The sequence below is a fragment of the Sabethes cyaneus genome, chromosome 1, assembly GCF_943734655.1.
Source record: "Sabethes cyaneus chromosome 1, idSabCyanKW18_F2, whole genome shotgun sequence".
NCBI lineage: Eukaryota > Metazoa > Arthropoda > Insecta > Diptera > Culicidae > Sabethes > Sabethes cyaneus.
In genome coordinates, this window is record NC_071353.1 from 3,906,955 (window position 1) to 3,931,431 (window position 24,477).

The 24,477-nt window shown below is 37.1% G+C and overlaps 1 protein-coding gene across 3 annotated transcripts in view; it reads right to left on the minus strand.

The window, feature by feature from the left end:
• Nucleotides 1-24,477, minus strand: part of LOC128732706 (mushroom body large-type Kenyon cell-specific protein 1) — a 322,866-nt gene continuing 298,389 nt past the window's right edge. For all 3 annotated transcript variants that reach the window (XM_053826022.1, XM_053826021.1, XM_053826024.1), the window contains one exon: nucleotides 1-24,477. This exon is cut by the window's right edge and continues 4,545 nt beyond it. The gene's annotated coding sequence lies outside the window, so the exon portion shown is untranslated.

A 24,477-nucleotide genomic window follows, 5' to 3' on the forward strand; every position in this document is an offset into this window, starting at 1 on the left:
ATTACAGTATAATAAATACTGGTTATATTCCAAATTCACATTATAAATATATTACAATAATAATTATATTCTTGTTGAATTATATTCCCATTCAAGATTTATCTGCTGTCTTGCTCACGATTTCACCTTCTCTGTGTGTGTGTTTTTTTTTTCTTCATTTTTTCTCCTTTTCCATTTACTTGTCATCATCTTCTAAAAGGGCTCCCAAACAGAACGTTACGCTCGAATGTGTTTTTTCCGTATCTGTGTCTGTCTGTGTGAGTGTGTGTTTTATGTATGCGTGGGTGGGTGTTTGTTTGTTTGTGTTTGTGTTGTAGGTGTGTGTTAGTGTGAAACGGTTAGTTCGCATCCGAGGAGGATTAGATGCGTGTTCACGTTATCTTCTTGCTCTCTCCCAGTCCAGAGTACAAGCTCTGGCAACAGGGACTTGCACGATTCCTTCGTGTTTTTGTTGTTTGTTTTGTTCTTTTTTTTTGTTTGCTTCGGGCAATAACACTCCTCCGGTTATTTTAATATGTGTGATTTGTTTTCGGTTTTTTTTCTGCGTTTTCCCGCGTTTGGCCTGGCTACGTTTGCAACTCCCGGATATTTTTAGTCTACTTGCGCAGAAGTTTGCTGTTTGCTTTGATTTTTGTTTAATTTCTTCTCTAACGTCCGTTTTAATGACTTGTGAGTGTGTACGCGGTCAGGTATTTGTATATCTTTACTTTCCTCCTGTTTTTGTTTCTCTAATCAGGGGTGACCTTTTCTTTCTGTTGTTAAATTTTCAATTTTATGTGTGTGTTCTGTTTGTTTTTTTTTGTTTTTCTAAATCCGATTTTTCAGTTTTTGCTTCAGCGTAGACTGCAGCTGTCATACATAAAAGGCATTGAAGTTATCATTTTTCAAACTTTTCTTTTTTTGTTTGGTTTCCTCCTACACTTTTGGGACTTTTGTTTCTGAATTGGATATGAACCGTATAGAAGCTGATTTTTTGAGGTGTTGGTCCCAAAAAGATTTTTTTTTCTCTAAGTGAAATGAAAGTTTTCTTGCAGTTTCAGAATTACAGATTCAACGTTGAATTTAAAAGCGTTCTAAGGTGGTTTCAGTCTTCTTTTTTTTGTCTGGTTAGCAATTTTGGACTTTCTTTCGACTTGTCTGAACTTTCTGGTTGTGTTTTGATTTCCGGTTGTAAGACTGAGAACTAAATGGGATTCAAAATTAAAGTATTGCCTCTGTTGTAAAACTGTTTCCTGGTTTATTGCTTGACTGTTTGTTTGGTTGTGTCCGTGAATAACGTTGTAACCGGGGCGGGCGCTGGTGGATTTGCATCGAAACGCGCCGCGACTCTATGAATAAACTATCCGACACCTTGTTTAAATGCTACTCAGTAGAAAAAATAACATCCTAACAGAAGTTTTGCTCTATTGTACTTGTGACATGAAATTAATATTGCCTAACAAATTAAAAAAAATATATTGTTAATATTCATACCCTTACTACTAGACCTTACATTGTAACCATTGGCTTCATTCTTACGGCTAGCGGTTAAACTATGTCTAAAATAATAACGAATTAATTTGCTTGCTACTGATCCCGACACTTTGTTTGAAACATTTCGTTTTTTCTGTACAACAAAAGACAAACCTTCCTTACTACTCCGTGTGCCTTTGCTCTTCGTCCACGTTTCGGTTCGCTTCCTCTGCGACTTTTCTGCGGTGAATTTCGTCCAGAATTGCGGATACACGCTAAAGAACCCCTAACTGCTACGTCTACTGCCATCTAGGAGAATCTCTTGCCCGGTCCTGCCCTAAGATTATCTACTAAGTAGTTACCCCTCGTTTTGTTTTTTTTGTTTTCTCTGCATGCTTCTCTTATAACATAAACTGGCACAACATTAGGGCCTTGATCGATTTTCCTCCGTTCGTTTCTGGCGGCGGTCTGGCCACCATCTGATTTAGATAAATGAAAAAAAACTAAATGAATTAAAATTAATCCTCTATACTCATCAGCTACGTTCCTAATCCCCTTGTGTGGTGGTTGTTGGGTTAGAAAAGCCTCTGGTTTTCTATTGTTTCCGGATCCGGATCCGGAAAAAAACGTAAAGCTACTAAACTACTACACTACTTTATACATACGTATTTGTTGCTGTTTTGCAGTTTGGGTGCCGTCGAGACGCGTTTTGTTGTCCACCGTTCTTCATTTATGTGAGCTTCTGTGTTCGTGTGAGTGCCCCCGCGGTTGGTTGCAACGTTTGCCAAAAGAAATAATAGTAAAAATGTTTGTGTGGATTGTCTATGTGTTCGTGTGCGTGTGTGTGTATGTTTTGTATCGGTGTTCGTGTTTTCTGTTTGTTTCATCAAATCAGGATTGTTTGCCTTTATTGTGGTGGTCTGATTCTATTGCGCGTTTGATACTGTCTGGCCGTTCTTTATATTCCGTTCGTTTGGGTTTTCCATCATCATCTTCATCATCATCATCATCGTTTATCGATTTGTTCTGTTTGTGTCGAAAGCCTGTTTAGATTGTAACTGGACTATTCCTTAAAATTGTATTTTTTGTAGGTTTTCTATTGTAAGTAGTGATCTGTTTTTTTGTTTGCTTTTTTCTTTCATTTATTATTTTTTTGACTATGCAATCCTTTTTTTCCTGTTTACATGGTTGTTGCAAGATATTTTTAATGTTTTTTTTTCTTCTCGGTTTTATTGCATTATGTAATTGTAATTCTTAATGCTGATTTTGCTTATGAACTGCTTTGAAGAAAATTATCAATCTGTATTATACCAATTACAACGTTTCGATAACTGCAGTTTGTGTGGAAAAAAAACTAAATTGTTGCCCAATTGATTTGCCACCGGCGGTGGGCGCTTGCTGTATTTACAATCGCTGCTTACGGGTTTTTTGAAGAAGGTGTGTTCGAATCCGATTCAGGTTCTAGGTGAGAGTGTTAAGAAGTAATAAACAGAACTTGGGACTCAAATCAACAACGAACGTAACCTATTGAACTTGCTTTAGCTAAATTGTATGTACAAGTAAACGATATAATAGCGAAAAAAACCAAAGAAACTAACGGTTGTATTATTGAAGCGATTTTTATTTACTGTCTTGTTTGTTTATAGGGTTGTATTACTAGTCATCCTTATTGTTACGCCTTTCTTGCTGATAAATCCTATTATCTGTTTTTCACTTTGATCAATAAATTTATTTCTATTGTTTCTGCTTTGCTTACAATATTTTACATTTATATTTGTTTCATCTTTGCTTACGTTGTTGATAACTCATATGCCTTTTTTGTTTAACTCATTCCTGGGTTCGCTTTTCTATGTCTGCGCACTGTTCTGTCCTGCCTGTGTGTTTTTTTGCGAATTCTGCGAGTAAGAATCTCTTCGCTTCTAAGCTGGGCCGGGCTGGATTCGCCAGCACGGGACTCGGTTAAGTATAAAATGCTTTCCGTGTTTGCGTATTGTGTGAACATCGGTTAAGAATATTGATTTATTTCCGCTTCTCGCTTCTACGATTACCTAAACTTAAACTTGTTTGGATTCGCACACACGCGCGCGCGCACGCTTCCATGAGGCAATTAGCACAGTTAAAAGGAAACTTAACTAACATAAACTTTACGAATACGAACAAATTTCGCATCAACTTCAAACTTGGAAGAAGACAACATGAAAGTACCCTTAAAGCTGCTAAGTGATTATTAGTACTCCTAAAACAAACGGTTTCGTTCTTATCGCGAAAAAAATATAACTTTGTCTTTTGTAAAATCAATAATGCTCTTATGATAGTTTTTTTTTGTTTTAAAAATAATAGCAATAAGAAGAGGAAATAGACACAAAAACATGAACTAAAGAATAAGTTTGTAAAAAATATGAGCTTTCTAGAAAAAAAGGGTAAATATTAAAACGTAACAATCATGAAATTAATCAATATTCTTCATTTAGTTTCTTCTGTTCCGTTTCATGTATATAATGTTTTTCGTGATAAGCTTTTCTTTTTTTTTTGGAATGACCTGTTCATGTAGTGAACTGCATAGTAAATAAAAGTTTAGAAAAAAAATCCAAAAAAAATGTATCCTCAAACAACCGAAAACCGGTTTTTTACTGTCGATTGTTTTCTAGCGTAAAACAAACGCAAAAAATTAGATTTATTGGACCGTTCTCATTTATTCGGTCTCTGTGTTGCCAACAATGCAATGGCAAGAGACGGTGGCTAATAATCAAAAAATGTTGTAGGTGGAGTTCAATTCACTCACGTGATCTACGTAAGCGTACGATTACGAAATTTTGACACTTCGGAAGCAACACATACGAACGCGCCTACTTAGCGCCCAGGCCTGCTGCGTGTGAGTGTTTATGCTAGGAATGTGATGTTTATTTAAGACGTTTATTCGTCCGTCCCTGAATTGGTTTCGGGTTTTGTTTGTTTGTTTGTTGTTGTTGTCTCCTATTTTTAAATGCGTTACCTTTTTGTGGAATGCTTACGTTAATGTTGTGTGTTTGTTTGAGTGTTTGTGTGTACGTGCGCCGTCGGTATGGCACTCCGAAAAAATCCCACCAAGCCTGTGGCGGCCCCAGCAGCAGTGCGTTCGTATGTGTCTGACTGCTTGTAGGCGAGCTTGAATCGTGAATCGTTCCGCTGGATCCGTTGGCTTAATCGTGATCGTGGTGAGTGCTCGAAGCTCCACAGTCGCTGTTGAGCAATTCCATGCTGAATGAAAAACTAAAGGATCTTCTTTTTGAATCGACAGTCTCCGATTTGATTTGAAGCTTACTGTACACTTGAACACTATCACTATTTTATTTAAAACATCAATTCGCCATTGTGATGTGCGGCTTTATCTCACACGCGGTGATTTAAAAAAAAAAATACTTGTCACAAGACAAACTTGTCGGATCGATTGTTTTCGGCAAAGTTGTAGATAATGAGAAGGTTATTCTGGAGCTACCTTAATTAAAAAATCAATTACACAACACTGAAGGCATAGATACATGATGATGGAAAAACACTTCCCAGGGTCTTTTCCCCGATTGACACTGAAATGGGTCAGGAACTAACTGAAGTAACGCCTAGATCTGTCGAGTCTAGGACAGAAGTTCAGTTACTAGCTAGCTCCATATTTAGCGAATCGAAAGTCGATTGGCCGATTGACTCCTTCCAGCCGTTTAAATCCCCAGGAATTAATGGAATTGTACGAATCATGCTTCAAAAGTGTAAGCAGCTTGTCGTTCCCCTCACCTCCGAGGTTTGTCGCGCTAGCTTATTACTAAACCACATTCCTAACAGTTGGAGGAAAACGAGAGTAGTTTTCAGGTCATTTCAAAGTCATTCAGGCCAATTAGTTTAACTTCCATATTTCTGAAAGTAATGGAAAAATTAATTGATCACCAAATCAAAACAAAGGATCTTCCAAGTAAATTTCAATTTGCTTATCAAAATAACAAATCTACAATAGACGAACTACACATGTTGGTGGGGAAAATTGAAACTAAAGAAATCGCACTAGCAGCCTTTCTTGATATTGAAGGAGCACTGGACAACACTTCACATTACTCAATGGAAAAGGCAATGAGAAAGCACGGAGTTAATCACAATGTATAATCAGTTGGATTCAAGCCTAGTGCTAGTGCTAGTCGAGAAATTACTGCCCAGCTTGGAGGTATGTCCCAAACAAGGAAAACTAAACTAAAGGTTGTCCTCAGGTGGGATACTTTCGCCCCTACTGTGTGGTCGCTAGTCGGTCGTTGACGATCTGCTCAATAACCTGACCGTCAAAGGCTAGGAGGTGATTGCTTTCGCGGACGATGTAGTAATTCTCACTAGAGTTTCCCTCCCCTTTGATAATGTAATATCCAGTAGAATGCCGTCTGCATTAAATTTCACAGTTAAATGGTACCTCATAAACAACAATCATTCCTTTTACACGCAAGAGGAAATACACCATTTCGAAATTACAACTCGGTGGTACAGAGATACAAATGTCCAAAGTAGTAAAGCATTTGGGAATAATATTGGACCAAATACTGAACTGGAATGCACATATCTAACAGGTTATAAATGAGGCTACTAGTGCTCTATGGGCGTGCAGTCGAGCCGTTGGTAAGAACTGGGGTCTTAGAGCCGGCAGCACCGGTCCTGGAATAGATCAATATGAGGAGAAATTGCCGACATGCAAACATTTGCATTTTCTCTGACAGTCAGGCAGCACTCAAGGCTCTAAAGGCCGCAATGTGCTATTCCAAACTGGTGTGGGAATGTAATCTTTTACTGCGACAGCTAGCTCATAAGAACCAGGTCAATCTTTACTGAATTCCGGGCCACTGTTGAATTGAAGGAAATGAAAAGGCCGATTTACTGGCACGAAAAGGATCATCGGCAAGATTTATAGGACCAGAACCATTTTGTGGACTCTCGTCAAGTGCTGTAAAAACGGAATTTGACGAGTGGGTAAGAACGACCATCAAAGTAAACTGGAATGGCATAAACGGACTACGACAATCAAAAAGGTTTATAGATCCTAATATCAGGAAAAGCCAAGCATTGCTTAGGCTCAGCAAAAAAGACCAAAGAGTACAATGACAGGACTAATCTCCGGTCACTGCCCGAGCAAACATCATCTCATAAGGATAGGCAAGTTCAATGAGGAGATGATAAGCAGCCCTGACAAAATTGGAAAAAAAAATTCGGAATTTTTTTCAAAATTCAAGACTTAAGACCTTGTAATATCGAGAAATTAAATTTTAACCCTCAATTGGTCAAGCGAAAGCTCAATGAACCGGGCACAGCACACTGGTCCAGAACCTTTTTATGGTGCGCATTAAAACGCATTAAAACTAGCATTTTTCGCTTTGACGGCAGAAATTTATGGTAATACTGATATTTTCCTGGTTGAAGTCCCAAGTAACAATTTGGTTTTAATACACTCTTATGATGGCATTTAAGACCAAAATTGGTTATGAAAACCGTCATAAGAGTACAATAAAACTCACATTGTTGCTTGGGGTGCGGCAAAATGGCTAATTATTTTCATTTTTATTTTTTCCCATATTCTGGCAGCTCTGTAATTTGATTTCTGTAGTGCGATAGAACTTCAAAATCAAGCGAATAAGTTTGTTTTTTCTTCAATCAAGTAGATGGAATCCTTGTTCAATATGCATTAATGTTCAATATGCTCTTTTTACGCGACAAATAAAAATTCTTGGACCTTCAAAAAGCGATGAAAAGATGACTAAAATAAATAGAAACGATGAGCCGGCAAAAGACAGCGAAATGTTGACGGAAATGTGAATAGAAGTCAATGGAACTGTGATAAAAACATTGCAAAAATACGATAAGAAGACGACCAAAAACTGCAAAAAAACACGACAAAAAATGGGAAAGAGATATTTAAAAACTGTCAAACAGTCGATAAAACATGCAAAAAAACTGCAAAAAGAAGGCAAATATACGTCATCAAAAAGACGTCGAAAGAACAACGAAAAGACAAGAAAAACACAACAATTTTGTAATCTTGGCAACAAGCAGGACGAGAGATGATAAAAAGATGACAATGAAAACGAAGAAAAGGCGGCAAAATGTCATACAACGAAAATACGATGGCAAGATGGTAAAAAAAGACTATGAAAAGACGATAAAAATATAACAGAGAAATGACAATGAGATGACGAATACGGATAAAAGGCAATAAGGAGATTACAAAAAGACGGATAAAAGGTTCCGAAAAAGCGACGATAATATGACGAACAGGCAATGCAAGGTAGCGAAAAGCCGATGAAAGAACCATGAAACGACAGCAAATAATCGACGAACAGGCAGTGAAATGCCTGCGAAAAGATATGACGAAGAAGTGAAGAAAAGTAGGCGGAAAGTTGAAAGACGTCAAAAACGTTACAAACAGCGACAAAATGTCCAGAAAAGTAATACAAAACGACGAAAAGACTGTAAATAGATGTAGCCTTTGGCTAAAGGTATTAGAGAAACAATAAAAAGTCGGCAAAACAGTGACAGGCTATGCTAAAAAAGTCACTAATGACGATGCTATCAAACTAAAAACGCCACAAAAAGCAATAAAAAATGACAAACAAATCACTGAAAAGAGACAAAAAGGCGATGACGAAAAACGACCAACAAACGTTGGACTCGGGTTCATATGCCAGTCCCACAGAAACCACGAATGACCCAAGCTGTTTAAGTGACTATAATTACATTAAAAAAATACAAAACAACCAAACGACCACCAAAACCAAAATGGAAGAAATCGGACAAATAAAGGCGAATGACGAAAGTCAAGATTACACGTTCTTGAATAATATAGAGGAAATTTGAAATGTATCATAAACTGATTCGATTCAAACAAGTATTAATTTGTTTCAAATGCAATCAAGAATACCTAAGCGATAAAAAATGTCACTTTTTAGCAAAACTGAGAAACACTTTATATATGAAGAACAAACGTCGGTCTAACTTGCATTGAAATCAAAAGCTTGATTTAAAATTTGATTTAGTTTTATAATTTATAACCCTTTCTTTTGTGATTAAGACACAGATTGTAAAACTACGGATTTTTCTGTAGCAAAACCTGGCAACACGACGTCCAGCGGAATTCAAACTTTGATTAATCCCCCTAAAGGTTCAATAAAAAAAATATTTTTCTTCAGTTTCAATATAACACATTAATGTGTTCTGCAAAGTTTTACAGCATGTTATTACAAGAAATTTTACTGAAGACAGTAACCTTCCAGCTCTTCAGCGAAGATAGAAAAATCCTATTAAAAATCGTTAAAATCAGTTTTTCTATTTTAGCTGTTTTTGTAGTTGTTGTATGGCTTTTTTCTGTTTTACACAGTTGTACAAACAGTAAAAATACACAACATTTCTGAACATAGACTACCTCTATCTTTGCTTGTTTAGGAACTATAGGACTTTTACTATAAAAATACCCTAATTTTGACCCCGAATTACTTGCAAGAAGGCATCATTTAATGCAAAAACTCTCCCCAGAGAATCAGAATAGTTTCAAACAGGCTGAAAAAATTTATAAATCATGTTTAAAAGTACAAAAGCTAAGCTAAGCAAATTTACAGGATGACAAAATCAGGATAAAATCGGAATAGTATACTTCGATGCATGTGGCATTTCCGATTAAAAAGTTATGCGAGCTAAATTGCTTCATCTGGGTGGATCTGCGCTCTCGAATTTAAGAGATCATGAACAGATTTGACCACGTTGCTATCGCTTAACTGGACAAATTTATTTCTAGTTCGTCACCAAAGCCCTTCGGAACGAAGAAAATTACGCCAACTAATGTAACAGAATGGTGGACGGTTTGACAGCACGGAAGTGCGCAGAACAATTTTGATGAAAGATTTACTGAAATTGGCGTTTACTGAAATTGAAGCTTTGAGAAATTCCCAAGGTGTTGAACAACAAATGGAAGCTATTTCATCAGATCAGCCGACAGAAAAGGTGTACAAAGTTGCTTATTCTAAACACGATCACGCTCAGAGTACAAGTTCTAAGAAGATTCTGAGATTCTAAGAAGATGCGTGATACGTGATACGTTCCGGGGTCGAAAAGAGGAGAAAATATGCTTCAACTAAAGGGTGTTTCTCATCAAATTGCACCACGGAAGAAACGCTGTAGAAAATTACCCATTGGATAATTTCTCTTGAAAATTTGGGTAGAAGTAGTTTAGAGTGTATTGTTTATACAAGCGTGTCGTGGAAGCGTTTAGGAGAATCCCAATGCTTCGGTCCAAGTCTTTCGTTCAAAGAGCCAAAAAACTGGGGGACTGCATACGTACAAAGTGTAGAAGGCTCCAAATCGTGACGGACGACACAAAATACGGTGGGAAAGTTACGCGCCCGGAAACTGTACATTCGAATGCTGACGAAGCCTCATTGGCTCATCATGTATGAGGAGACGTACGTCAAGGCGGACTTCCAACAGCTTCCGGAGCTACTGTTTTTCAACGCCCATCACAAATTTAATGTTCCGGATGAAATAAGTAAGCGGAAGCTTTCAAAATTTGCCAAGAAATACATGGTTTGGCAAGCGGAGTGCGCCGTTCGTGACTACCGGGACTGTAAACGGGCAGATCTACCTCAACGACAGTGTCTACAGAAGCGTCTGCTTCCTCTGTAGAAGCAACATGAGGGCCCTACGATCTTCTGGCCGGTTCGAGCTTCGTGCCACTATTCAAAGGAAGTCTGTAAAGGGTGTCCCATAGCAAATTTCACCTTAGAATCAGTCACGAAATTTTACGAGGACGAGAATATCGAATTACACAGTATTGCAACGGACATTCCGTGAATTATCAGTTGTGGCTTGAACAGCACGTTCTCATTGTAGTAGGGAGTTTTATGGCTTTGATTAACAAGATGTCCGTCGAAAAGTCTAAAGAATACTTCAAGCAAGCTTGTATCGTCCGAAAATGCTTGAACAATAGGCTGGCGGAGAACTATTGAAATGACACCAGACGATTCCAGTTGTCGACAGGTGTGAAAATGCCTGCTAAAAATTGCCAAATATAGTATGAAATGCTAAGTAAGGAGTTGCAGGAAAGCTGTGCGAAGGAAGGAAGTATTAAGATTATGGAAGATTATGGAGATCTGGTGACGATAGCGGAATCGAAGGACCTAAGAACCCGGAAAAAAATTACCATAACACGAAGATAAAAAATATTATAACAGTAGGATACAAAGTACAGTAAAAACGATAAAATTTATCGTCCGAAAAGATAACCAAACTATCAAACTTATTGTTGTCCACCATAACTTTCATGGTTTTCAGAGATTCTACCATAAAAATAACGGGTTGTTAATATCTTAACAATAAAAAAAATAAGTAAATTTTTATTTACAATAAAAGTTATCGTCCTTTTATGGTAATTTTTTTAGGCGAAAAAACGAAATATAATCAAAAAGAGGCAGTAAATTTATGATGAAATATAGCCAATTCTATAGCATAAAACAAGAAACAAAAATGTGAATAAAATTTGAATTTGAGGCACTTTTACAATTAATTTACCATAAGTTTTAATGTTCACAATAAAAATTGCTGTAGATGCATTGTTTCTATTGCAAAATTTAATGTAAATTTTTTTACGGGAAGACTACATCTACTGGCGATCGAAAAGACGTGTGGGACGATTGGACATTCCCTTGGCATAACTTACGAGAAGAGCAACAAAGATCCTGTAAATCCTGTAAATCCTGTAATCCTGTAATACACTTTCATGAAAAAAAAGCTGAACAAAGCCGCTACAAACTGAGCAAATGGTATAAAACTATACAGGACTATACTCATATTTCTTGTCCCAAACCTAACGAACGAGCGTCGTCGTAATTTCTTGTCTAAAAGATTTCAAAAATGTGATTCGAAAAATCAGTTTTCGAATAAAAAAAACCTTTTTGTTTATAATTTTTATCTCGGAAGTTCCAACAAGTAAAACCTACATACTCATCATTATCTGTTTGTGGACTTTAAGGGGGCGTCCGATTCAGTTGAACGTACATGACTTCTCGTCGAAACTAATTAAGCTAATTTATACATTCAGCACCGAACACGAATGATCAGAGACGACCTGGGGTCTACCGGCACAGTTTCAAGACCCCCATTAACCCTGCTAATTACCTGACTCCTAAAACCAGTAGTGACGTCAAATCTTTAACACCACAAAATGATCTCTAAACAATTGACAAACCTCAATAAAACTTAGAAAACAGCTTGTAAATGACAAACGGTTTGTGGCAAATTAGCTTTCTGCGCCAAATAAGCAAAATTTTGTGGTACAAAATCTGTTGGAACCATTTATGAAGAAAAACTAGTCAATCAAAGGGAGCAGGACATCCAACTAGCTTCTGGCCCTCATGCCAGCCCAGGTAACCCAAGTTGATTGTAAAACTGGATTCGTAATTTTACCATACTTTCACTATCTACAACATTACCGAAGATTTGATTGATCCGATGATATAACCGCGTTTCTGTTTTTTCAGTATTACAAGTTGCCATTTACGAAACGCGAAAAAAAACGCTGTAAAACTTGACACATTTGGGGTGACAGTGGCCCATCGAAGAAGGCCGATTCGCAAACTCGCATGGAATTGCCCTACTTTTTGTTTGTTTGTTTGTTTGATTGATCTGTTCTCTATTATTGTTGTTGTTGTTGTTGCTGTTGATTAGATTAATCCTGTGGCAAATTAGCTGTTTTATATATCTGTTTTATCTGTTCAGTATAAGAAACTTATACCTGGTTGGCTGCTGCTGCTGTTTGTTTGTTTGTTGTTGTTACTGTTACTGTTATTGTAGTTGTTGTTGTCGGTTCTATTTTATGTGTGAATGTGTGGGTGTGTTTGAATTATGCTCTGCTTTGCTTTGTGGAGATGAAATAAAAACCTTACAACTGTCGCTTGCTGCTTTTTTACTGGTGGTTTTGTGAAATGTGTGTGTGTATGTGTTTGTGTGTGTTTTAGTGAATGTGTGTGTTTGTGTGGGTAGCGTGGCTATTGTTTTGGTTGGTTGAAATACTAACTGAGAAATAGAAAAAATACTAAAACAAAACGTGAAACAGATGTTTTTTGTTTTCGTATTTCGTTTCCAGCTGTGCTGCTACGCTCGCACACTAAAACTGTTTTTTAAGTGCAAAGGTAGCGCTTTAGGGTGACTTTTTTTACGTTTTGCTTGTAAGGGTCTAGTACTTTGCTATTGACCATGATCGTACTAGAGTTGTGATGATTAAGTCATTAATCGTGTCGCATGTGATCTTCGGTTGGTTATAGGTTATTTCATCGATCGTCACTTCTAGAAGGTGATGTTTGATTTCCTCTTTTTTGTTACATCTTTGTTCGTGTAATTTTAGTTTTCTCTATAAACTTGTTTAATTTTTTTCTGCTTTTGGACCACAAAGTTCACTAATCCATATGTGTTTTGATGATTTGTTTTTTGTTGTTGTTCTTCTTCTTCTTCTTTAGTTTTGATTTTCGGTTGTATATAATTTCGATACTTCTAAATAGTCCTTTATGGTTTTATGGATCTGCTCGTGTCTCGGAATCTTTTTTATACTCGCTCTGAAGATGATGATTTCTCGTGCTCGAGTTCTGAATTTCGATTATAAAAGATACCTAAATATATTCCAGTTCATTTTGTTTTAGCATCCTAAAAATTAAAATTAGTTGTTCATATTTTTATGCTTCCTCGCGCGTTTATATTTTTATAGTATAACCTATATCACATTTAGACATTTCATGAAAATATAAAGTTTCATATATATCCTTAGTGTTTTTTTTGTCTTCTGAAAAGTTTATTTTAGCTTCGCACTTCCTTCCTCAATGTATATATGTAAATTTGGACAGAAAATACATACATATCATTTTTCTTATTGTGTTGGATGTATATACGATTCCTTTTTTCTTATTGTTGTAGCTTACTTCCGATGATGATTAATGACTATGTTCACACATCAATATTTTTTTCTTCTTCTTCTTCTGTTTAGAGGGAAAATGGTAAACATTAGTTTCCTGGACTTTTTTTCATCTCGAGAAAAAGGTAACAAAAATATATACAAAAATGTATTCATTTTCTCATAGCATTTAAAACAATAGAGTTTCCCGTGTATGAACGTGTGTCTGTATGTGTGTGTGGTTTCCTTCCTAATATCAAAGCACCATTTTGTTTACACCTTATCTAATTGGTATCCTAAACGTAAAGCCGAAAATTGATTTAGTCTCGATTTTCCGTGGTTTCACTGAACAATTAACGAACCAAGTGCTTCTTCTTACTTGTCCGCTTTCCAGTCGCACAAAACTGAACGGGAAGCGATTATATTTGTGCAACTAATTTGGAATTCCATCAGTTGCTGGTGGTATTAAGCCGATTCTTATCACAATGCTTGAATTTTGATTCTGCAATAATGACTAAGTTGATTTATGCACAATTTTGACGTCCAATTTTTTGTTTTTCGAGAAGAAAATGGGACAGCAATTTCCCCCGGACCGCGTGCTTCACGCTTTTTCATCGTTTTTTTCACTCGCTTGCCAATCACAGAGTTGTTTGTTTAAATGTCATTCCCCGACGGGGCACGGACACGGAGGGAAATTCTGCCGATCACAATTTTGTATTGCCAATTTAACGCCCACCCTCAGCGCGGGTGGTGTGGAAAGAGAAAAGGGAACAATCCCAGTTCGAAAACGAATTGTCTTATATTACAGAGCTGTGGACAGGTTAACAAATTTTTTAGAACGAAAACAGATTTTTTAATCTCTCTTGCTCCGTTTTTTTTTTCTTTTCAGACAGCTTTTTTTGTCTGCGTGTGAGTCTGTGATTCCTATATAGGTTAGGTGTTTATCTTCTTGCTTTGCTTGCTGCGTGCATTTGAAACCTTACCACTTACCGCTAACTGCCCGTTGTCCAAGCAGCGGTAGGCTTAGTAGTAGTAATAGTAGTACTAGTAATAATATTTTTTCAGACATCGAAATCAATTGGTAAATTTCTATACATATCTATATGAAGGTGGTGGTTATTTGTTTTTTTTTCAGTGTTTGGGATGAAAGTGGGATGAGAGCTCGTGTGTTTGTGTGGTTTTTGTTTATGGTGACAGCGGAAGTAGCTATCTAGAATTTCAAACCTAAAATCTGTAGCAAATATTTGTAACCTTCAAAAGTCGCTTAAAAAAACACAACGCAAAGATATATTAGATCAAAGGTTGTGTGTTCCACAACACAGGTGAAGCATTCACTAAGTTGATGAGAAAAAAAATCACTATTCTAAGCTGAGAATTCTAACTTAGATCATCGCAATTATGATCAAATTAGGTGAGATTATGCTCTGCTATGTTTGCAGTTAGAACATAATCTATCAAGTATTTTAAATTACCATGGTTACCAACGATGTTGTTTTGCCGAAATTGGCCAAAGTTGCTTGATTCCTGCATTAATGTAGTTCCAAATTGTTTAAAAATAATTGGTTCATCTGAGAAACATGCAGCAACCCATTATTATCGATGGTGTCCTGCTCGCAAATTAAGGAACAATTGGATAACCCGATAACGCGCGGGCACATTGTATGCATCCTGTTCGAGTCGTTGAACAGAGTGGAAGATATCGGAAACTGACAGCCTTCACTCACAAATGGATCCGGCTCAAATTCAGCCGAAAATTTTTGAAGTGAAAATAGGGATGGCGAAATTTTTTGGTGTCATATTTTCAACGCTCACAGATCGTCAATTTGATAGTGAAAATATCTATCTCATTTCGTGCTCAATAATTTCTACTGGCGTCACTGCATATCCCTCTGCTCGTTACTAGGTTACTTACAAACAAACACCTGCCGGCCGTGGATTCGGGACTGCAATAGAAACGAACTGAAGTTTTTCCTATCAATTCAGATGCACATTTTAGAAAAAATCAGTATAATATCTTTCGAAATAACTACTTGGGCGCAAGAGTTAGTTTTGCGAGTGTTTCAACAAGTGGAATAGCCGGAAAAAATAATTGAAAATTCGCCGGCGAAAAAGTGAAAATTGAAGTGGTGAATTTAAATTGTGCACAAATTTCAATATTTAATTAAATTTCCAACCCGCACAGTAATGCAACTTATAGAATGCAATGTTTAGTGCTTTGAGTTGCAAATTCCTAATAGTAGCAGGTTAGTTGAATCAATTTTATTTTTTGCGATGGTGTGCTGTGCGTACGGAAATATGTTGGTAAACGGTAACGGGAAGAAAAGATCGTTAAACCAAGAAAAAGTGTTTTTTCGGTGAACTGAGGTTAGGTGAAAATTAGGTTAGGTCCCACCGATTCGCTCTTAGTTAGATGCGAGGCCCCATACGTGGATTACGGCTTGTAGTGAGTAAATTCTGGTCACCCCAAGCACAGAATCCGTTGAACTTCCAGTGTAGCCAAAAAATCTAGTATATAAGTGTTACGTCTGTAACCAAAACCAGGCCCCTGACAGGGCGCCATATTTTCGCTTTGTATCAAAGCTGAAAGTAATGCAGGTGCCACCTGTACAGATCTCAGTACTCTGAGTACTCAGAGCAACAGTTGACAGTGGCACATTAGTAGGTATACAAATGTAGGTGCAGCGCCGTAGAGTGTGGTTGGTCAGACTGGCCCCCGCCAAGGGCGCAAGCTCTTACGGGCGCCAAAAAGGGCCTACATTTCATTAAAGCATTAGCAATAACGTATGCATTTAAAACAATACTGATTTTGGCGATATGCCACTTTATCGGTTGATTTGCATGCAGCAGCCATGGTGAAAACCGTCAAACAATTACGCTCGATGCTTTGTTCGTACTTCCAGCGAAGAAGTTGGACATGATGAACTTCGTATCCGCCGGATAGAGCAATCTAACATTCGCAACACTTTCTCCAGGCGAGAAAGGCGAAAGTGCTGTACGGAAGCCTGATTCCGACCGCCCGACAGTGCTGGGCGGAAGTTAAAAATTACGACCGAAAGAGGGGTGGCCTCAACGTTCCGTGCATTGGACCGGGAGGTTAGTGAAACCGGCTAAACGGTGAAGAAGTACTTGGCCAAAATGAACATTTTTATGCGGAAGCGTCAGTCGAGGCTGGCAAAGGATCGAGTACTTTACGTCCCCCCCACCAAAAAGGTAAGTGATGACGTCGAGTATATCTTCCGCCCAAGCTTCCGAAGAAGTTCCTTCTGTGGCTGACGATCAGAGAGAAGAGAATGTTCAAGTCGCTTTGTTATTTCGTTCAGGGCTTACGGTGAACGAGAAGATACGAAGATACGGTATGAACATACGTTAAGTGCATCTATAAGTTTTGGATAAGGGACGAATACGAAAAAGTGATAAACTTGAAACGAGCACTGATTTAAGAAATAAGGGGCGCCACGTTGGGTTTCCGCCAAGGGCGCCACAAAGTCACGCTACGGCTCTGTGTAAGTGAGGACAAATTATGCCAGATTCTATTTAAGGCAAACATCAGTAACGTAGTTCCGTTTCATAAAGGTACATAGCGTTAGCGGTACATTCATTGGTTGGATTGGTACAGGTGTTTTGGTCAAAAATTCCGGTCATCTCCGTTATAGTGAATCACACCAAAAAAGTGTGAGAAAGCAAAGTCTTGGAGCCACATTCGATGGAATTTTGCTTTGAAAGACTTCGAAACCAGCTGTTATTGTGTACAGGACAATTACGAGATCAGTGCTTCGATTCTATTGACTGTAATAGTCTCTCCCAGTCGACGAAATTCGAATATACGACGACTGGCAACTTGTTAGTAGATTAGGCAGCGTTGTACCTCGAGACCAACTGGGTGGCAAGGCAAATGACACATTTAGTAGATCGACGATTTACTTTCGGAAGTTACAAACACTTACTAATGATATAGTTTTTTTTTTTTCGAATCTAAAAGCTATCATCCGCTATTACGTATGAGTGCGTGTGTGTGTGTGTGTTAATCTACGTTAGCACTAGCACGATTATCTTTTGTGGGTGGGTGAACCTTTTGATTTTGATTTTGTTTTGCTTTGTTGAATTCGCTAAAGTGTGTTTTCACATGCAGCGTTTGATACGTGCCTGCGTAAGCATATGTTTTATGGGTGTATGCATGTGTGTATGTGATCGGTATGGGTTAATATACAAAAATACTGAACAATAGAGCCCGAAATATCGCGCGTGTGTGTTGTATGTGTGGTGGCGAAACAGTTTTTAATTTTTCTTTTTCATTCCCACTCACTGACTGACTGGTTGACTGCGTCTGTGGACTGTACAGGATTTTTTTCTTTAAATTTAGTTTTTTTTTCAGTTTCTTCGCTTTCATTTTTTATAAGATATAAGGCATTCTGCTTGACACGTTTTTTTTTGTTTTTTTTCGCTTCTAAACGTGCAGATGTATGTTTTTAAGAGTGTATGGAGTTGTCCACGTGTGTGCTTGATTTTTGGTTCGTTTCTCATCCTCAAGTTATGCGATTTTTTTAAATGTTTTTTTTTTGCTTCTCCTTCTTCCAAGAAATAGTTAGGGTTAGAAAGAGAATTAAACAGGTGTTTGTTGATTTTTATTTTCTACTCAGCGTAAGCAGGTTTAATTTTTACTTCGGACCGCTACGTTTCAGTTCAGTTTCTGGCACATTTATGGTGGTAAAATTTGTTGAATGTGTGTATTTGTGTGTATGTGTTTGTGTTTAAGAGGGTATGTGTTTCTACCGAAAACAGTGAACTTAAAAAGTATAGCTTTTTAATTGTTTTCCTAGTATCTCGAACAGTAGTGATATCCTGGTGATTCTATTGCAAGCGCATACTGCAAACGCATGCCGCTGCACCAATACAGACGAAGCATCCGGTGCAGCAGCGGGCGCTCGGGTTTTTGTTTGTTTGTGGTTGTGTTAGTTATGACTCTAATGATCCTATGTTATTCTTGTTTGCATGTTTGTTGTTTGTTTTTTGTTTGTCTTATTGTTTCAGGCAGCCATCTTAGATTTGTAAGTTGTTTTGTTTCACTTATTGTTATTATTTGTTTGTTTCTTGTTGTTGTTGTTGTTCTGACAGATACACCGAAGAAAAAATCTAGTAAACAAACAAGTTGCGACGATTTTGTTTAAACAACAGGTTCGCCTCCGCTGTAAAAATGCTCTCCGTAGAAAAATATGCTCAACAAGAAAAATTACCACTAACTGCGTGTGTATGTGTGTTTGGTTGTATTGTACTGCTCCTGCGCAATAGAGCGGGCAACAGTTTAACCTTTCGTCATCATTTTCCTCACCATTTTACTAACGTGTTTCATTCATACCTCTGAGTTCGGGCGTGATAAATCTAACATTTTGTTTTTATTTTCCTCGTAATCAACATCTACAACTGATTCTACGCATAAATCAGACAAAGAAATCGAATATTTCACTTACAACCTATATATGTATATGTTCGCTTTTGCTTCATCAACATCTAGTCACAGAAACTGTTTTATTTATCTTTTTTTTGTTGTTGGTTTTTGTTTTGCTGAAACGGAATGAAGACCTCTCTCTCTCGCTCTCTCGCGTTCGACAAGTGTTGTGCGTCTCATCGGGTCCGAGTCCGAAAAAAACGAGAATCAATAAGCGATTGTTTTTTTTTACTGTTTTGTTCTCTCATCTTATTTTATTTTCACATTGGCATGCAAGTATTTGTTTTTTTTTGTTATTTTTTCTGATAGTTTATTTCTTCTCTTTCCGGTTTCGTCGTCTCTTTCTGCCAGCAACATGTCCTTGTTTGTTGGTTGTTTTGTTTACTGATGTTTGCTCTGTTTGCTATTGTAAATGAATTGGAATTATTTTAGTACGAAATTTGTATTACCATTTCGCACGCGTATTCGGCGTGCGGAGAGTGTGTGTGAGTGTGTATTTTAATTAAATTGAATTCTTACTGTTAAATTTTCCACATTTTGCATTTGTTTTTTTTTCTGTTAATAACTATTGTCAATCGGAAGCTGCCTGGAGCGGGGACGCCCGAGGGATCTTCCGATCGTTTTATTTTCTCTGTTGTATGTTTCTCTGCAGCGGCTTGATTATTCTATTGTAGGAGTGTGTAACTGTGTATGTTTGTGTTTATTCTTCTGCTTCAGGGAAGGAAAGGGGATGCAAGGGGTAAAACGGGTTAATATTCAGTTTATAACGTCTTATAGTAATAATTATTACTGCCTTAGAAAAGTAACAGATAGATTTGTTGAAAAGAATGTGCATTTATTCAATGTAAACTGTATGAAAGTGAGTGTGTATTTATTGTATGTGCGTTGAAAAACAAACGGGACGAGGCGAGCTCATCCCAGTAACCAGGCTATTGTAGTTTTGACAGAATCTTGTGTGTGTGTGTGAGTGTGAGAGAGTGATGTGATTGAATCATGCAATCCTCTGTAGTTTGTTTGTTTGCGGTGAAGATTTTGTTTCAAACTTTAGTAGCAGCAATAATCATTTCAATGAGTTCACGTTTTCGTGTTTGTTTGTTTGTATGTGTTTGTTAGTGTAGTTGTGAGAGATATCCATTGCTATTGTTTGTTTACTATTGATCATATGTTTGGTTTTGAGTAGTTATTGTTGCATTACTATAGCACACCGGAGAGCGTATTATAGTAACAATCGACTGTCGGCTTAGATTCGTTTTTAGGGAGGTTGAAGGTGAGTTTCTGTACGGTTTCGTACATTTATTCGCTTACAATCTTAGAGTGTGTGTGTGTCCAATCCGTTTTCGTTCGGCGTCAAGATGTTGGTGTTGGTGTTGCACCGAACGCACGTTTCCTGTATATGTTCGTATGTTGAAAATTTACCATCCATCCAAAATGTGTTGTATTGACCAAAAGGTTTCCTGTCCAAAATCTATTGTTTCCGGGTAATCAGAAAAGAAAGCATCGCTGAAGGCTTCGCCCGAATGGTTCACCCTTCCGTGCTAGTTTCGGCCGCTAGGAATTGTGAACCGCTTGCAGGCGGAATCCTTTCCGCAACGGTTGTAGTAGCAGTATTTTGATATTTAACGAAAAAGAAACTCTTCAACAAGAGATGTTGCTGTTTGTTGCTTGCTGTGTTCTGTTCTTAATTCCAGTTGTTTCTTACATTGATGTTTGCTGCTGTGTTTGTTTGTTCTCCACTGAGGTTGGGTAATTCCTGCTTGAGTAAAACAATCGTAAATGTGAAACCGATGAGTAGAAGAGTAGTCGCTCTTTGATATGTCGCCGTTGAAAATGTGCCAAAACTGTTCAGAATTTGATTAATTTCTTGCCTTGCGTTGACTAACAGCTAAGAGAAAAATGTTTCGGGGCTATATATGCTCTAAAAAAAAAAGATTGCACTAGCTATTGGTATGATTACGGTAGCTTTCCGAACCGATCGATTTTGATTTTCATTTAGTTTTTTTTTTGTTAAATCGTAAATGCGTAACAAAAGACTTACTTAGGGAAAAGGGAGCCATAATGTGGGAGCCGTCGATCAGGAAGTGACAGCGGGGGAGTACAAGTTGTAGTTCCTGTTCATGTTGTTTCTCTTCGCCGATAGGAATTAGCTTTTCTTCATTGAACCGAACTTTTTTTTTGCTGGTATTTTGTTACGTAGTAATCAATCTTATGTCTCTCCAATATTTTGTAACGAGTTTGTTCTGTTTTCTTGTTTTTAGATTACTTTGTCGTTTTGTTGTGAAGCACATACCCAGAAATCCTGCTGTTATTGTTAATTTTTGCTTTTATCTTCTGACCATTTTCAATGCTGATGTTTCGAGTGTTTGCTGCAATGCATCCTGTCAATGTATCTTTTGTTGTCACCTTTTTTTTGTTTAGTTTCTTCTTTTGATTTGTTACCTATACAAAAACTGCTCTAGTAATTTTTCATTTTTTTACAATTTCACCGTTTTTTTAATAAGACTTTCTCTTACCTCACTTAAGTTTTCCTTTTTTGTTGTTGTAAATATAGAATTAAATAATTTTCCCTATATATTTTAATTTATTTTTTACGTTTCTTCATCATTTTTCTTCTTTCCTCGCTTTAATATAAATAACGAATATGTTACGGTTTATATCGTTCTAATTGCACTTTTTTTATTTACTTTTAATATTAAATTACTTCTTTTTTCCTAACAAAAACAAATCGGTATCTCCCTTCCTTCCGGTATTTTGTATGCTACTCGAAAAACAAGAAGTAACGTGTAGTTCTCGGAACTGCTCTCGCGTCAAACGTGTTGTTGTTATACAAAGTTGCAAAGAAGAAAGAAAACAGTACAAATAAAACAGGGAAAAAACATGAAGACGAAAACCGAATTACGTTTTTTTTTGCGTTTGCGAACTTGTTTGATCGACCGACCGATCGTCGATCGATTGTTTCCCGGGCGTTGTGTTTAAAGCCTCCAAAAAGGCGCATAAGACAGATGATAATTTGTTTTAAAGTATTTGATCACAAATATCGAGCCCCACGACCCACGAAGTACCGCAAGTGAGCGTTCTTGGACCCATTTTGTGTTAAATTCACAGCTCGAAAACCGCACTGCAGAGTGAAGTTTTACTAAAAATGTTCTTTTTTTCCCTTTATTTACAGGATTGGCAGGTAAAAATCACGTCACAAAATTCGTAACGTCGTTCCCTTAGGTTCCTGATTCAGCAGACACGCACGTAAGTCGCCCATAAAAGTCGATAACGTTTTTCCTCAAAATAAGGTGCCAAGATTCATTCACTTTTATTCTAGTTTACGGCCGTATCATGCATCCGCACGAATAGTTAGCTTCGAACGAATCGGGAGGCACTATTCTCATATTCGAATGAACAAAAGGAAGGGGCGTTCGAACGTTCGAATTGATTCGCACGAAAACAAGAATACGAATCGGCTTAACTTTCGAACGAATATCATTCGAACGAAAACAAGATTAAGGGTGATTATGTTGTGCATCAAAACTGTGCTTTTCAAGACGGCTAACAGTTACTCACAGTTACTCCGCGAGCAGACAGAGTGCCATGATTTTGTCATCCGCTCATATGACGATCCAAAAATCTTTGTTGAAAAATTAACTTTCGCCTTTAGTTTTAAAATTGCAACAATTTGAATATCGCAAATCTTAAGGTTCGTGCAATCTATGGCATGAAAAGAATGTCAACCAGAATGAAACAGTCAATAGGTCAAATTGCAGCAACAAGTTGGAGCATCAATTTGATGTCTGTGCTCGAGAAATATAAACTTTAGCTCTGGGAAACATCCTGAAGAATTACCCAGAATTTTGCAAAGCACATAAACTTCTGAGCAAAAGAGCACTGTTCCTAATTAGAATTAGTGGTCGGCCGGACGGTCGGTCGGTCGGTCAACAAATTGCCCGTAGTTGATGTTGTTGTTCTTCTTATATTGTGGTTGTTGTTGTTGTTGTTCTTCTTCTTCTTCTCTCTGGTTATTTATTAATTATTGCGCGAAATGTATTTTAAACGCAGAACACAAAACAGAATTCTTGGTTGACCGAAAACGATTCGATTCTCTCTACCTCCTTCCTCTCTTTGTTTCGCTCTTGAGTTGATTCTAATCTTTGTTTGTTTTTCTTCTTTATCTCCTTCACGTGTTTCGCTTTTTTTGCTCTCGCACTAGTAGCGTAATGAAATAGTTCTTTAATTTGTTTTTTTGTTTTGTTTGTTCTTGTTCTGGTTGTTGTTATTTTTGTTAGAGAAAAAATATACATACAAAATTTTGGATTATCAATCACAGATAGTATATAAATATTCTTCAATAATTAATTGTAATATATTCTGTATAATTTTCACCTTCAGTATAAAATTTTCTCCGTTTCGTCCCATTCATCTTAGTGTTGATGTTGGTGTGGTTAATTTTTTTTTCTTTCTTCTAAGATTGGTAATGAACATTGAACAACATCTTTCTTTTTTATTTTTTCTTTCGCCATTTCACCCAACGAAAGCCCAAACGAATTGAGAAACGGAAAAACAATGAAACTGAAGAACGCAAGAAAAGCTGCGAACTGAAGGATTCGGGAGAGAAGAAATGTGTTCTTCGAACGGGATGACGTTTTTTTGTTTTTGTTTTGTTCTTCGATTACTTCTTGTCTTCTTCTTGCTGTTGTTGTTGTGGTGCGATTAATAATATGCTTTGATTTGTTTTTTTTTTACTCTTTCTTTCTCTGTCTTGTTTTTGTTTTTGTTTTCTTCTGCTTTTGAGGTATACGCGACGTGAAGACACACACATATATAATATATTTTTCAGCTGTTTTTTTTTACTTCTGCTGCTGCTTGTTTTTTTTAGGGTTTTTTTTCTGAATTGGAGTTTTCGCTTTCTTTCCTCTCACTTTCAGAAAAAAGTAGAAAGTGTTTGAGGATTGTTTTAGCTTTTTCCGTTTGTTTTTTTTTGTCAGTGGGGTTCCGTATTCGGGGTGTGTTGGTGATTCAAGAGAGAGGGCATGGGATGCTTTATACGTTCTGCGATTTTCGCTGATAATTATAATAACTGTGAGGATCAATGATACTGAGACGCGAAACATTGATTTTTTTTCTCGTCATATCTTACTCTTGTAGGTGGACATCTGCTGCATGCACCCTCGCTTCTACTTGCTGTGTCACGTTAGTTAAAACATCGAGTTTACTTGTTTTGATATTTTGGTTTTTCCCTTTAAATTTTGATATCTGTTTTTTTTAGTTTACGTAGTACACAAATACTTTTTTCATTGGAGGATTTCTATGTTGATTTTGTTAAAGATAAAAACGTCGAAACATAGATTACTTGGATTTTCACTGTCTTTTTTTTGCTTTGGTAAAATGTTTTATAAATTTATCCCTCGCCTGCTATACTTTGTCAAAGATAAACAATGTTTTCACGACTTCATAGATTTCTGATTTGATAAACGGCCTTTCTCTTACTCGGCTCTGCACGATATATCGATAAAGATTTTCTTATTATTTTGTTTTATTTTTTTCTGGATAGAATTTTGAACACCAAATATGTTTTCCGTAAATCGATACACTTTTGTTTTTTGTTTTTTACTTAATGACAAATATTTTTTTGCTTAGATTTTGGTTTCTCTTTAGCCACGACATTGAATTT